The sequence below is a fragment of the Haliaeetus albicilla genome, chromosome 12, assembly GCF_947461875.1.
Source record: "Haliaeetus albicilla chromosome 12, bHalAlb1.1, whole genome shotgun sequence".
NCBI lineage: Eukaryota > Metazoa > Chordata > Aves > Accipitriformes > Accipitridae > Haliaeetus > Haliaeetus albicilla.
In genome coordinates this window covers 43556220-43561717 of record NC_091494.1, presented here as the reverse complement: position 1 = coordinate 43561717, position 5498 = coordinate 43556220, and the positions used below count along the sequence as shown (strand labels likewise).

At 45.8% G+C, this 5498-nt stretch overlaps 1 long non-coding RNA gene across 1 annotated transcript; it reads right to left on the bottom strand.

Moving 5' to 3' along the window:
- Positions 1-879: 879 nt before the first annotated feature.
- Positions 880-2395, bottom strand: LOC138688322 (uncharacterized). The gene is made up of 3 exons (XR_011327345.1): positions 2350-2395; positions 2065-2170; positions 880-954 (listed from the first exon to the last, which is right to left on the bottom strand). It is a non-coding gene; the product is annotated as an uncharacterized lncRNA (long non-coding RNA).
- Positions 2396-5498: the final 3103 nt, after the last annotated feature.

The following is a 5498-nucleotide window of genomic DNA, read 5'->3' as shown; positions in this document are numbered from 1 at the left end:
GAGAGGGAAGAGTTAAGAACTAGAGACAGGGAGATGGATAGAAGGAAACCTAGAAAGAAAATTTTGAAAGCAACAGAGTACAAGAATCAAAAAGTAGGTACATGAAGCTGCATAGAGGGAGATGTTAAGAACGAAATTTGAAAAGCAACAGGGTCCAAGAAACACAGGCGAGAAATTAAAATAAGGTCAGGGAGACAAAGAGAGGGAAAAGTAGCAAGAAAATTTTAAAAGCAACTGGGTTTAAGAAACATGCAAGAATTTAAATAGGGATGGAGAGGTAGGAAGTTTCAAAAGTGATGACATACAAGAAACATAGGCAAGATTTAAAAAATAGGGACAGGGAGCCTGATAGAAGGAAACTGTGGTGGGTTGACCTTGCCTGGCTGACGAGTGTCCACCAAGCCACTCTATCTTTCCTCCTCCTCAACAAGACAGCAGGGTAGAAAATGCAACAAAAAAGCTTGTGGGTCAAGATAAGGACAAAGAGATCACTCACCAATTACCGCACAGGCAAAACAGACTCAACTTGGGGAAATTAATTTGTCAGTCAAAATCAGAGTACAATAATGAGAAATATGAACAAATCTGAAAAACACCTTCCCCCCACCCCTCTCTTTTTTTCCTGGGCTCATCTTCACTCCTGACTTCTCTACCTCCTCCTACCAAGCAGCACAGGGGGAGAGGGAGCGGGGGGTTGCAGTCAGTTCATCACAAGTTGTCTCTGCTGCTCCTTCCTTCTTCATGTTGTTCTTCTGTTCCAGTGTGGTGTCACTCCCATGGGGCCACAGGTCCTGCCAGAAAACCTGCTCCAGTGTGGGCTCCTCTCCACAGCATCACAGCCTCCTTTGGGTGCATCCGCCTGCTCTGGCGGGCTGCAGCGTGCATATCTGCTCTGCCATGGACCTCCGTAGGCTGCAGGGGGACAGCCTGTGTCACCATGGTCTTCACTGCAGGCTGCAGGGGAATCTGCTTTAGGACCTGGATCACCTCCTCCTTTTCCTTCTTCACTGACTTTGGTGTCTGCAGGACTGACAGCTTCTGCACAGCATTTTTTAGCCCTTCTTACATATCACTGAGGTGCTACCAGGGTTGCTGGTTGGCTCAGCTTTGACCAGTAGCAGCTCCATCTTGGAGCTGGAACTGGCTTTGCCCAACATGGGGGCAACTCCTGGTGTCTTCTCACAGAACCCACCCCTGCAGCCCCTGCCCACTCCCCTGCCCCAGCTTGCCACACAAACTCACTACAACACTGATTGGCTACAGGGCAGAGAGGGGGGATTGAAAAGTATGGAAAGGGAGACAGAGAGAGATGGGGCGGCGGGGGGCGGGTAGCAATGGGCTACAGGACAGAGAGGAGGAACTAATAAAAAGGGAGAGAATACCAGACAGAGAGATGGAGAAAAACAAATATTAGTGATGAGCCACAGGGCAGAAGGAAGAATTTAAAAAGGGGAGAGTGAGGTAGATGAGACAGACTGAGAAATATCAAAAACACTGATGATCTAAAGGGAAGAGAGAGGGAAAATAAAGAATAGGGACAGGGAACCAGACAGAGAGAGAATAATAAAGACAAAAATGGGCTATGGGACAGTGAGGGAAGAAGTTAAAACATAGGGACAGGGACCTGGAACAAAAGAATCTAAGAAAGTAAAAGTGTATCCAGAACACAGGGCAAAAAAAGGAATTTAAAAATAGAGACACAGCATCAGACAGCTGAGAGCGGCGGGAACTGTGAAGGGCTAAAGGGCAGACAGGGAGGAATTACAAGATTGGGATAAGAAGACAGACGGATAGATGGAGAAAGAAAAAGTAGTGATGGGCTGCAGGGCAGAAACAGAGGATAAAAAAAGAGGGATGGGACAGGTCAGAAGTGCAGAGAGAAAAAGAAAACAGAGAGGCAGAACAACAGAGAAAGAGGGGGACTTAGAGAACAAGAGAGGGAGAGGTACAGGAAGAAAAAAACACAAAAATTAAAGCAGTGAGAGAAAGAAAAGGTGGGGGCAGGGAGGGACTGGGATGCAGAAGAGGGGTGACACAGCCCCAGGGGTCCAGGACTCACTGTACCTCCCGCTCTTGGAGCTGCTGGGAGAATTTGACAGTTCAGACATGTCTGTCTCTCTCTCCCTCTCCCTTCCTCCTCTGTAGCTGCAGTCACTTGACTGTCATCCACCTAAGAGAATAGATTGGTGCCTTACAGCTCTTACAATATGAGGTTTCCTAGAAACACAGCCTCACATGCACACACACACTACATGACTGTACTGTGGTTTTGGTTACGCATACAGACCCTGCCGTACACACTGGTGATCGGATCTGCTGAGGACTACGCTAAGAAGGATCCATCCTCACCTGGAGAGGCAGGCTATCTCCTGTCTGCAGCTGCTGGCTGGATCCTTGTAGTGTTCAGTTATAGGGAATTTAGTTATTGGGCCTACAAGTAGCTCATGGTCACAGGAGCGTTCCAGACGCTTTTAGAAGGCCTTGAACAGAATAAACAAGAAGAGAGAAAAAGAAAGATACCAATTAGAAAAACACAGGTGCACATTCCATGATAAAGGGAACTTGGCACAAACAACCTCAATTCAGGGGCTTATCTCGACCAATTGGACTAAGACAAGTCCTGCATGCTCTAATTAATACGGCCAATTATGTCCTATGTTTATGCGCGTGTACAGAGCAGGTATAACTAACTTTATCTTACGTTTGTGCGCGTGGACAGTACCGATGTAACCACGCACTGTTTATGCTTGTGCGCGTGGACACCAAATGCTTGCATGCAGCAACCAATCAGAGTTTCTAAACAACTTAGAGAATTGTATAAAAATGATCAGCTAAGCTCAATAAAGGGATGACTTTAATCATCATATTGGTGTTCTATCGTCCCGGCCCCGCACAGAATAATCCCTAAACCCTACAGATCCTCTTTACTTTATTCTTCAAATAAAAACTATTCTTCAAATGCAGACCACTACGGAAACTTTCCATCTGTCTCGTACCGTCACGGCAGAAGAAAGGGCAACCACGGCGAAACGGTGCCAGCTGACATCCAGCTGAGAGAAGAAGAAAAAAAAAAAAAAAACACACAACACTTTAGCATAAAACTGGGTAGGAATCCAAAGCTGCCTTTTTTTTTGTGAAGGTTTGTGAAGACAGTACGACTGAGTGGAGGAAAAAGTATTTTTGCGTCATCTTCGGTACAGTTGTTGACACAGGCCACTAGAGCTTTTGCATTTTTCAGACAACCGTGCCTTTTTTTTTTCTCCCTTCTTTTTTGACTCATTGGCAACTTTACTTTCACTAGAACTCACTTTCCTAGATACACGCAGGTGACAGACATAGAGACCTACATACATTTTCTCAAGCCTTAGTATAGCCGAGGCTTCATCACCCTATACATCCCAAGTTGAGTAGTTTTGCTAAAGAGCACAGCAACACATCTGTCCTCGTGAACTGCCTCGCTGCAAAAAAGGAATCATTTTTTCCAGGCCGTTGCTCCAAACGGTCAAGATCTTTTAAAACCGCAGTTGTGCCACCAAACCCGCTCAGGGTCCCTCCTAGCTTTTGACCGCCCTGAGATTTAACAGGCACACGCTCCATTCCATCTTCCAACAGCAAAAATACGTTAACGCTCTCAGACCCAGAGCACAACCCTACAGATGTCCACGCACACAGCCTGCCGTTTTGATGAGGAGCCACCGAGCACCCCTGCGAGCACAGCTGCACGTGCCAGATTGGTTTCCCCTACGCCGCGAGTTACCGGTTTCCGTGAACGTAGTTTCTGACGCTTTAAACCGAAAACCGTATCTCGACGCTTCGCCACAGCAGAAACGACCCATCGCTAGAACGCTACAAAAACGCAGTAACACCAATTGCAAACCCACAGCAGCAACAGCTCCAGAAATATTTAGACCAGGAACAAGGGAGAAAAATAAAACAGCTTCATCTCACGCACAGGGGAGCGGCAGGCAGAGAAAAGGGTCGGCATTCTGAGCCCTTACAGAAAACGGGCATTCTCCTTCCATTCCTCAGCCCGTCCGTTAAGGTCTAAATACCGCAACACTACTACGGCAACGTCGAGAGTAGGGCACAGCAGCCCTGCCACTGGACTTGCCACTGACCCATGCTATTTACGTAGCAGGACGCGTACGCAGAGGGACACGTTTTGCCACACACAGCCCTGAACTTCCTGAAAATTTACGTTTACCAAAAAAAGCCATTTGGAACATATTGCCAAACAACGTTCGGCAAGAAAGCTTTGATGCCTTTGACACACGCAAGTTTCTGGTCACTTGCTATTTGCTTCCTGTTGCTGCTGCTGTTCTTCCTTCAGAAATTCTACTCGTCGCCAAGTTATTCACTACTGGTTCAAGCATTTGCCTTCCTGGTATTACCAGCACATTCACAGAGGCAAGTAACTTAATTGCTCTTCTACAATTATCCAAACAACAATTACAGCCATGAAAGAGAAGGAGAGGTCAGGCAGCAGAAGAGCTCTGCAGGCTGGCACCAGTCAATATTGCACTCTAAAATCAAACAACAACAAAACAAAACCGTGACCCTGTAGCCTTTTTTTTTTTTTTCCTTCTTCTTTCAGAGCTCATCCCTGCCTCAGCATTTTGTCTTGTCAGAGCATGAAGCGCAGGTGATCCGTACCCTGACGACTTCTGCGTGTGATGAATGCCTGTTCAGAAATAGTCCAGATCTGCAAGACTGGTGTCGTTTTTATGGTTTTAATCATCATAACTCAAATTTTATTTACTCACGCATTTGTGAGGAAACTAATTAACTTTTAGACACTGCCTCTCCTTTTTTTGGGGGGTGGGGGTGGAAATGCGTTAGAGACCGAACAACATTACGATTCAGAGCTCCCAACCACGAGGGAGTGGTGGAGAAATCAATGAAAGCAAAGACCAACAGCAGCAACATCAACTGAAAGTTGGCTTTAATTCCAATCACGTACTTAAGCGACTCTCCAAGTCTATGCCTCGGTCCTAGGAATGACTAGTCCCTTTTTGGAAGGACAAACTTGTTTACGTAAAAGTCCTAGACTGAAGACTCCGCTGAACAGAATGGGGATTGTCCCACGGGACAACATGCCATCAACACTCTTAATGGGGAAGGAAAAAAAAAAAAAAATCAAGTTTAAGTACCAGTTCCCATCATGTTTCACTCATTACATTTCTACTGGCATCTAGGTGCTCAAAAATGAACTACAGGGACACCACATATTCCTAAAAATTCAGTTATACATAAAAAAGTAAAAGGCTATTTCCAGCTTGCCCATCAAATCAGTATGAACAGAGAGAAGAGAAACACTCGACCCTGAAGAAGCTAACAGGCAGCTCTGAATTTACCAGACAGGAAATTTCATTCTTTCCCCTGAAACAAAAACACATCAAGGGACCAGTTCAGGAACAGGGCACGATCTGTTAACAGCAATTTTTCCATCAGCTTTTCTGCACTAGCAGCAAATTTGCCTTCTCTGTGGGTTTAACGTG